Source organism: Monodon monoceros, unplaced genomic scaffold, assembly GCF_005190385.1.
Source record: "Monodon monoceros isolate NGI ecotype Baffin Bay Population unplaced genomic scaffold, NGI_Narwhal_1 Super_Scaffold_11, whole genome shotgun sequence".
In the NCBI taxonomy this organism is placed as follows: Eukaryota; Metazoa; Chordata; class Mammalia; order Artiodactyla; family Monodontidae; genus Monodon; species Monodon monoceros.
In genome coordinates this window covers 68,343,728-68,353,283 of record NW_021703767.1, presented here as the reverse complement: position 1 = coordinate 68,353,283, position 9,556 = coordinate 68,343,728, and the positions used below count along the sequence as shown (strand labels likewise).

At 52.0% G+C, this 9,556-nt stretch overlaps 1 protein-coding gene across 2 annotated transcripts in view; it reads left to right on the top strand.

The window, feature by feature from the left end:
- The first annotated feature begins 939 nt into the window (after positions 1 to 939).
- Positions 940 to 9,556, top strand: part of SEMA5B (semaphorin 5B) — a 123,080-nt gene continuing 114,463 nt past the window's right edge. Inside the window, exon 1 of one of the 2 annotated variants that reach the window (XM_029215460.1) lies at positions 940 to 966. The gene's annotated coding sequence lies outside the window, so the exon portion shown is untranslated. Of the gene's footprint in view, positions 967 to 3,599; positions 4,043 to 9,556 lie in introns of those variants that run through there. The other variant, XM_029215459.1, reaches the window with a different exon arrangement.

Sequence of the window (9,556 nt, the reverse complement as noted above, 5' to 3'; positions counted from 1 at the left end):
CGAGCTGGTCTCAGAACTGAGGAGCCCTAACTGTGGGCGCGGTGCTCTTTCCTCCAACAGCGCACCTGTTCACATTTACGGCTTCAGCTCTCTCCGAATCTGTTAACCAGGGCCAAGTAATTCTTCCAAAACAGAAATCTAATTATATCGCCTTATGCTTTCATACATGCTATTCCCTCTGCCTGGAATACTCTGCTTCCTCCCGCTTCTCTGTCTGGCAAGTTCCTGCCCTATCTCCATTCTCAGCTAGAAGGGCCCTTGGCTGTGAAGACCTCCTTGCCCTGCTGGGTGGAGCTGGTTGTTGGCTTTCCACGTGCCCGCAGTGCTCTGGTCCTGCATTTGCTGTGACTCAGGCTGCCTCGCTGGCCGACTGTGAGGCTCTGGCTCTCTCCTCTTATGACCTCTCCAAGGAGCGCAATGAGTGGCACTTAAGTGTTTAGGGAGGAAGGAAGGAAGGAAGGCCTCTTCTCTCACATCAGCTCAGGACAATGGCAAAGCTGTCATTTAGTGACACTTCAGTTCCTCTAACCTAAGGGGCTTTTGTTTCACAAATTGACAATGACTTCTGGGGTGGGAATTTTCCTTTTTCTTTTCCATCCCCAGGCACAATGAGCAGGTGATTCTGGGACCAAATAGAAAACGATTTGGACATTATAAGTGATTGCTGCCTTCTTTTTTTCAATTCTCTCTCTCCTGTTGATATATGAGTGGCTGTGGCTTGTTTGCCTTTTGCTGCAAGGCCCGATTTGTGTTTGTGCCTGGGCTATGCACAGGTGGGTATACACACACACACACACACACACACACACACACACACACCCCTACATAAACTCCTGGGAGAGGCTGCACTCTTGTTTTTCAGAGGCAGCTAGATCTCCCAGAAAATGCCCTCAGGTGGACTCCCAGGTTTGTCACCTTTGAGCATGAGAATTTGGCCTTCTTAATCTCTTGGTACCTTAGCTGAAGGTAAGTTTGGAATTTTCTAGATCAAGAGTAAATTCCAAGAACTTCTTCCCACCCCCTATGTTTGCTGCTCTTTAGCATGTTTGTTTTGGATAATTCTGTATTAATTACTGTATTTACATTCTGCTTAATTAACACTGTTCTGGTAGGTGAAGAATTGCTCCTAATAGAAGTAATTATTGTACAGGTTATTGCAGAGGTTTAAGGAAAGTGACAGAAGGTGGTGGTGACACTGTGGGATGGGGTCAACGCTCCAGGTTTTGTTCTAGTAAACGATTCAGGGTTTGCCAAACTCTGGGGACGCCTGAAGCAGGTGATAAGCCAGGCTAGTAAAATAACTGTCCCTTCCTGAGGTTTGGACTTCTGAAGCTCTCTTGTATTGAGAGCTCTTGAGTAATCACTGTTAGTCAATAGAATACTGTAGGATGCAATTAGGTTTAATTAGCCTAGCATCCCAAGCATGTCTGCTCCTCTGACTGTGTCTCTTTGGGTGTCTCGCCTTCTTGGCTCCTGCTTCCCCTGAAAAGGAAGCGTTCCTGGGCTGTGTCCCCAGACTGGGGTCTCCCCTCTTCTCTTCCTGCACTGAACTCTCTCCCACACTCATTCATAATGTGGAGGGGGAGAGCCAGGAAGGGGCATGAAGTGATGGTGGAAAGAGAAGAAGGAAAAGACAATCAAAACATAGTGGAAAAAGAGAGGGAGGGTGAGAGAATATGGTGAAGGATGGAAAAGATTTTTATAGCCTTTCAAGAGAGAGCTGCTGCCGACAACCACTCAGAAGGCACTTTGTCTACTGTCCCAACCAAACAAATGGGAAACTCTCCTGCTCATACCTTTTCCCTGCTATATATATAGAATATTTTCAGATTTTTGTATTAATTAAAAGGTGTCTATATTTTACACACATTTTATTTTTGCAATAACAAAACAGTCCCCACGGTTCTGTAGGGAATGGGAATGGGGGAGGGCGCGGGGGAGGGGGGGTCAGGCAACACTCACAGCAGCGGAAGTGTCCCAGACTGGGGATCGGGAGACCTGCTCCCACCCCAGCCTGCAACTCTGGGACAAATGCTTCCCCTCTGGATCTCATTGTCCTCATCTGTAAAATGATAGGTTTGGACTCGATGCCCTGCACTACCTCTTCCAACTTGATTTCTACCCCCTTATTAAATGGATGGTCTACCAGACTTATATGCCCGACATACCGGTTTCCTTCCTTTTTCCCTCTTGTCTGCAACTCTCTCCTCTTGTTCAGAGTGTCTTCCCTTTGCAAGTTCCTCTCCATTCTGCACATTATGAATCTCAGCATTCCTGTTGCCCTAGAAAAGCATTATTTCTGAGATTGTGCACTGTTTCCCTTTTTACAGCATCTCATAAACTCCTTTCTTGGATTTCTTTTTTTTCTTTCCCATCATTCTGGCCAAACTACTTCTCACCTTGGTTCAGAGGTGTGTGTGTGTGTGTGTGTGTGTGTGTGTGTGTGTGTGTGTGTGTAGGAGGGTGCTTCTCTAGGTTTCTTACCGTCTCCATTCCTCTGTTTTGTCTAGGATTTCCTTTATCCAGAATTTTGTTGCATAAAATGATTCACTCTAATTCTTCAATTTCTGGCATAGTCTAGAAAGTCGTTTAATGTTTTCCTTCTTCCAACTTACCTATTTTTATTTCACAGTTCTCTTTAGCTGTCTCTTATAATCATACTTCTCCTGGTTTAATAGTTCAGGTCCTTTGTCTCCTTCATTCTTTCGTTTTCTTTTCTTAGGTCACCTTTTAAAAAAATTTTTAAATACCATTCTTTGTTCAGCAGAGGGCTCTCTTCCCATCCCTCTTGCAGCCGGGCAGATAGGATTTGAAGCAGCTTGCCCCGTTGTCTTTCCCTCAGGTTTTCTAGCCATCAGAAACATTAGATACTTAAACTTGTAAACAATTCAGCCTTGTTCGGTGTGGTCGCGCTAAACCTTCCCTCCTCAGCTGAGAGCCCTCCACCGGCTGCCCCGCTCACTAATCTATTGGATGCCCTCCCAACCTTCCTAATGTTATTCACTGTAGCCCCTACTCCAATCGCTCAGTAGGGTAAGTTATCACCAACCCTAGTTTACGGCTGAATTAACTGAGGCTTGGAGAGGTTCACCCAAGGTCGTGCAGCTTGTAAAGTTAACCCTTATCCGGCCGATTCTGGTTTTCCAGTCCAGCCCAGCAGCCTCATCTCATTCCCTTCGACTGCAATTTATATCGGATTTCCCTTGTTTTGTACGCAATTCTTTCCCCCTTCAAATCCACAGGCAGGAAGATCGTCCCTAGCTGATAGGGCTGGGGCACTGGGGAGCCGAGGGGAAGGGAGAATTTCCTCGGGCCCCAGCGGTTGGGTGGGCAGGATTCTGGTGCGCTGACGCCTCGGCAGAAAGCCGGGTTCGAGACGGGGCTTGCCAAGGACGGTAAGGCAGGACGTGGCAAAAAGGCAGCAAGTGCTCGAGGGACCTGGGTCTCGCCGCTCGAACGGCGGCTGCGGGGCGGGACTTCTGTCCACCCTCCGTGTAAACACACTTGGCAAGCCAAGGGCGGGATTCGGACCAAGCCCGGGGACGCGGAGGTGCAGGGCGCCCCCTCGCGCTCCTCCGCGCGCCACGAGTTGGCGGGTGGCGCGCCAGCCGCGGCAGGTCCTCTGCAGCACCCTCCTCCTTTTCTCTCCCGCTCCCTTCCCTCTCTCCGCTCGCTCCCAACTCCTCCCCCACCTCTTCTCCCTCCCTCCTTCGGCCCCCTCATCTTCTCCTCCCCGCTCTCAGCCGCGCGCCTGGTCGGGAGCTAGTTGGAGCGCGAGGGCTGCCGCCTGAGCCCAGCTCCGCTGAGCCGGGCGGGTCGGCGGCGCGTCCGGCGGCTGCTGGCGGAACCCGAGGGTGGCGGGCGCGGGCCCGGGTCGCGTCTGCACTGGAGTGGCGAGTGAGGGCCGGGGGCCGTTCTTGCGCGGCCGCCCCATTCCCAGACCGGCCGCCAGCCCTCCTGGGTCGCCTTCGCCGCTCCCCGCCGCCGGGAGCCGGGAGTCGGGAGCCGCTTGGAACCGGGCACCTGCGCCCGCAGCCCAGAGGTGAGTCCCGGGAGCACAGGACGCTTCCCCTGCGCGGGCTGGGCTGCAAGTTGCAAACTTCAGCAACTCGGGTGGGTAGAGGGGTAGGGGCCCGGGGCCGCTGGCAAGTTGGAACCAGGTGGCGGAGGCTGCGGGCAGAGAGGAGGGAGTCCCCGCGCTTCCACGCCGCCCTCTGCCACCTCAGCTTGGGCTCCCTCCGTGCTGCCGCGTTCCCGCCGTCAGCCGGCTCCGGGTCCGGGCTGCACGAGGCCCTGGCCCGGCCGCTGTCGGTGCGTCTGGGCTGCACGCCGCGAAGGGGACCTAGGGCCGGGCCTGGAGGAGGGGACGGACGGTTGAAAGGCTGGGAGAGAGCCGGGCTGAGGCGCCGAGGGTGGCGCCGAGATGGAGGCTCCGAGAGGGCGGACGAGTAAACCTGGTGGAGGCAGAGCGCAGGCGGCGAGGCGCGTGGGAACGCGTGGCCCGCCCGGAGTGTGAAATCTCGCGCTCAGGGACGTCCCTGCTCCGCCGCCGCCTGCGGGGGTCCCCACCGGATTCTTCCCAGACCCCCTGCCCTAGCAGGGCCCTGCGGAGCCCAAACTCTGCCCCGCCAGGCCCCAGATGCAGCCGTCCCGGAGCCCGGCGCTCCCGCCTCGGCGGGCGGAGAGGGGCGCGGCGGCGGGAACGCGGGATGCGAACGGCGCTTTCCTGATTTATTTTTCTCATGGTAATTTGTCTTTGTGGTTGGGCTGCCCATTCACTTTCCGCTCACGTCTTGCGGGAGATCCAGTGAGGAGGGAGGGAGCGGGGGGCGCTCCGGCACAGGGAGAGATGGAGACAGGAGAGGGGATGGGGATCCGAGCCGGGCGGGAGCCGAGAGGGAAGTGGGCGTAGGACCCGCAGAGGATGAAGGCGAGGCTGAGGACACCCGGACGAGCGGAGCCGCTGGCGGGCGGCGGAGGGAGGACAGAGCCGGCCCCTTCTCGAGCGCAAAGTTTAAACAACCAGGAGGAGCCACCTGAAGCGCCCTCCTTGCCTCCTCCCCTTCCCTCGGTGCCCAGTCCTCGGGTTATTCCGCCTGCCCCGCCGTGCCGGGCTGCAGTGGGCCCCGAGTTGGGAGGAGGAAAGGTAACTGCCCTACTCTGCCCCCACCCCTGCGATCTTCTCCAGGTATTCCGCGGTGGTGATGAGAGCAGCCGGAGCGGGGAAGGGCTGCCCGCCCTCGGGATACGCTCTTTCCCGGCCCCTTGACTGAGCGGAACTGGGATTGGGAGGTTGGAAGCTCGCCTGTGTCTAGACCCCACCACGATCCTACCTTCTCTGAGTCCAATCTCCTTCCACATTTCTCAGGCACCTCCACTCCCCCTCCCATCCCCACCACTTCGGCCTCATTCGGCTCCTTCGTCAGCGGCAGCGGCGTCTCCCTCCAGGCCCTTCTGGCCCGCCTCTCTGTCCTCCCCGCCTCTACTTTCCCTCATCTTTTAGCCTGTTCTCTTCCATTCCTTCTCATTTACCGCACTGTCCCCCCGCTCCAGTTCTTCCTGACCTTCAAAAGTGGGCTCTCACCTTTTCTGAACCAGGATAGATGACCTTGAGGAAGGGGAAGAGGGGAACTTGAGCCTGAGAACTGGACCTCACAACTAGGAAAAGGGGGGCAGATTAAGAAGCAGCTTGGAAAAACCCGCCGGTACCCTGCCCCAAATCTAAATTACCAACCGAGGAGGAAGGGGGATAAAATATCAGAGAGAGAGAGAGGGAGTTTGCCACTTGATCACTCTATAGACTACAGATCTAGAAATTACAGTTTTAAGTGATCTTATCTCTATGTGTGCATGTTATCCTGTACTTTGGGGATTGATTGGAACATCCCACAGCCTGGTCCTACCTGTCACCTGCTGGCCCCCTACTCACCCTGACTCTCAGGGCCCACTAGGATTCTACTGTGAGATGATGAGTTCCTTGAGGTCAGGGGGCCATCTTATCTTATACAAATCTAGCACTTTACATTGATACAAGGTTCCAGACTCAGAGGCAGGACTGGAACTCAGGTCTCCTGCCCCTCCCCACCCAGCCCAGTGGGTATAAACCAGTTTTATTCTTTACAAAAAAAGAAAAAAAAAATCCAACCATGACTTTTTGCTTCCCCTGATGTAATAAAGCCTTATGCAGGGATTGGATGAGAAAAAACTGGAAGCTCACATAGGATGTTCAGGAATCCCAAGGGATATCCAGAAAGCCCTGATCCCTGAGTGTGGGTCTGAAAAGGGGAAGGGGAGCCCCAGCAAGGGGGCAGAGGGCTAGCAGACATTTAGAGAGGATCAGCCTGGCAAGGCTGTAGATTGGTGGATGGAGTGTGTACACTTGGGAAGAAGATGCTCTCGGGTCCAATTCTTTTGAACATTGATCATGATACTCCAGTTCTTAATCTTGGCCACCCTCCTCTATCCCACAGGGAAAGCCCAGAAGATATCAATTCAGGTCAATACCATAGAGTCAACAAATTCACTACTTTCATTGAGGATTGAGGTGGTAGAATGGACACAGAAGGCAAAGGACAAGATCCCTGATTAGAAGTGCATGTCTCCTTGTTATATAGCCTTAAAGGACCCAGGGCTGAGTTTCAATGCCCCACCACCCACACCCCCAGCAGCTAGATGTTCCCCATGGTCCTCAAGTGTTGGCTCTATTACTGAGTGGACACAAGGTAAATAAGACCAACAGTGGGACTAAACTCACATGTTCACTATTTATCAAGCACCTATTATGTGCCAGGTACTAAAAGCTATGGATGCAACAGTAGATAAGACATGTCTCTGATCTCCAGGATGGAGGTGAATCAGCGTGACTAGGAAAACACAATTACTAGCATTGCCTCCACTGCTGTGATAGAATTTATTGTGGATTTTTTTTCCCATGTGGGTTTGTTCAGGTGACCTGACAGCTAATATGGAGTTGTCCAAAGGACTTGGGGTTTAGGGTTTGGGGGAGGGCTGAGACGGCTAGGATTCCACCACCTTAGCTCTTCCCTCAGCACCAAGTCCCCTCTCCATGCCTCAGATTCCTCACTCATCAAGTGGGGCTGAATACCTACCTTGTACCTGTGGTGTGGACAGAGGCAAAGCCAGGTACCTGAAGATCTGAGGAAGAGGACTATTGGGAGGGAGTATTTGGTTATTTATACATCAGTGTCTGAACCCCAGTGAGTCTTGGGATCATCCTTTGTCTCATCCAGTCACCTTGATCACTAGCCTGTCTTCATCACCTGGTGACTCTGTGTGTGTTTGTGTGTGTGTTGGAAATAATGAATGAGATTTCTTCACATTCAGATCTTTGCATTTGAGTTTAGCCATCACTAAGTTGGTCTTAAATTTATGACAAAGCTTAACTAACTTGTCTTAAATGGATGACTAGAAGCCAAAGCAAGTGTCTTGACTAATGGAGTTTCATTGAATTGACTGAACTGAGCTCTTCTTTTAGAGCTTATGTGGGCAACGCGTGGATTTCACTGGCATACTGCTGTATTTTTGTGGACCACCCTCTCTCTGACTTTTGGTTTGATGACATCTGCCTTAGCTGAGGAGATGGCTCTCTGATGGGTAGTCTGGAAGGGGATCTTTGTGTATGTCACTTTCTATCTCAGATGGAGGAATCTCCTCCAAGATTTTCTTTCTGAAAAAAATTCCCCTATAACCTGCTTAAATGCTAGAAAGTACCAGCTGGGAGCAGAGTTCTGAAAGGGAAGGGGGGTGCCAAACATTCTGTGGTTCTGCCATGTCTGCTTCCCTCCCTCTGCTTTAGTGAGCATGAGAGATGAAAACCAAACCTTGCAGAATGCACTCTTTAATCCTGACATTAGTCAGGGACTCACCAATGAACAGTGACTACACTTGGTACCTCCAGAGTGGGAAAAGGAAAAAAAGATGGCTTCCTATCCAATTTGCAGCTGGGAACAGTGGGGAAAGCAGGACGAGCGACCTGGGAGGGATGGTGACTGGGCAGGGGAGAGTTTGACCTTGAGCACACTTCCCAACAGTTGGGCTTCGCATCCTCCTCCGCTCTGACTTGAAACAGGAGAACAAGGATTCCATTAGGCTTTCCCTGAGCTTTAAAGGCAATGCTGTGTGCTGAGTCCCACCGTGACACTTCCCTCATTGATCTGCGATTAATAAGGATGACTTAGGGCTTCCCTGGTGGCGCAGTGGTTGAGAGTCCGCCTGCCGATGCAGGGGACACGGGTTCGTGCCCGGGTCCGGGAAGATCCCACATGCTGCGGAGCGGCTGCTCCTGTGAGCCATGGCCACTGAGCCTGCGCGTCCAGAGCCTGTGCTCCGCAGCGGGAGAGGCCCCAACAGTGAGAGGCCTGCATAATGCAAAAAAAAATAAATAAAAAATAAGGATGAGTTAATCAGACTTGCACCTGGAACTCGTTTGAATTTGAAGCCTTGTCCGTATCATCAGAATGTCTTTGCATTTGAACCAAGAATGTCTCTGGCCCGTTCTGTGATAGGAAGGGCTGGTACTGGAGGATGGCTGGTGACCATCTGTTCTGCTATCCCCTGAGGATCAAATTAGAGGAGATAGGTTTAAATTCCCCAAGGAGGAAGCTGGGTTAGAAACAAGGGAGGCTTCTCCATCTTGAATGGAGATTACCGTCACTTCTTGATTTTCCAGGAGTGGTTCATTTCTTTTTTTGTGAATTATTTGTGGGGAATATTTAGTCTCAGGCCAGTTTCTAGTTACAGCCAGCCCCGCTGTTGGAAACCCACCTGATTGCCAGTATCTTCAGAAAGTGCATTGTCCTTTTAGCCTCCACCTGAGCCAAACATCATTAGGAAGGTAAATCCGCTATGTATCAGGTATATGTGTGTATGTAAATATACTCATATACATTCACATATAAACACACATACAGTGCATTGCAAAGCTATGTTACAGTTTGATAACCCAGTATTTTGAGTTACCTGCGGCACTGTTCTGCCAGAATTGACAGGAGGCTGCCTCTAGGGAAGCAACTTCAGGGAAACGTCGGGTAGGGTAGCAATTTAGATCCATCCCTACTTGCCATCCCCACTGGTCCACCTGAGCCAAAACTCCCTCCTTACTGCTCTAGTCATTGTCCTGAAGGCCCCCCAAGGAGCCCTGCTCTAAGGAGTACAAAAGAGCCTCAGTTGGCTCTTAATTATTCAGGGATAGGTGGATCCAGTGGGGAAAGCACCTGACCCAGGACTCTTATTTCCCTTCTTTTGGTGGCTTGAGTAACTTTATACCTGTAGTGAGAAGCTGGGGAGATCTTATCATTTAATACAAACTTTTGTTTCTAGCAGCCTCTTCCCTCTGCTCCTCTTTCCTCAAGGCACCTGAGGGAAACTAGGAGCCCTCCTGAGAGGCCTCATCCACCCAAAGCAGACTGCCATTAAGGTTCACACCTTGCTCTGTTGGCTGGGGTGTGTTTCTGCCCAAAAGTAGGAGAGAGGAAAATACCAGTAGCTCTGGCTTCTGCAGAGTCAGATCCCTGTAGATTTCCCAGCATCTTGATTT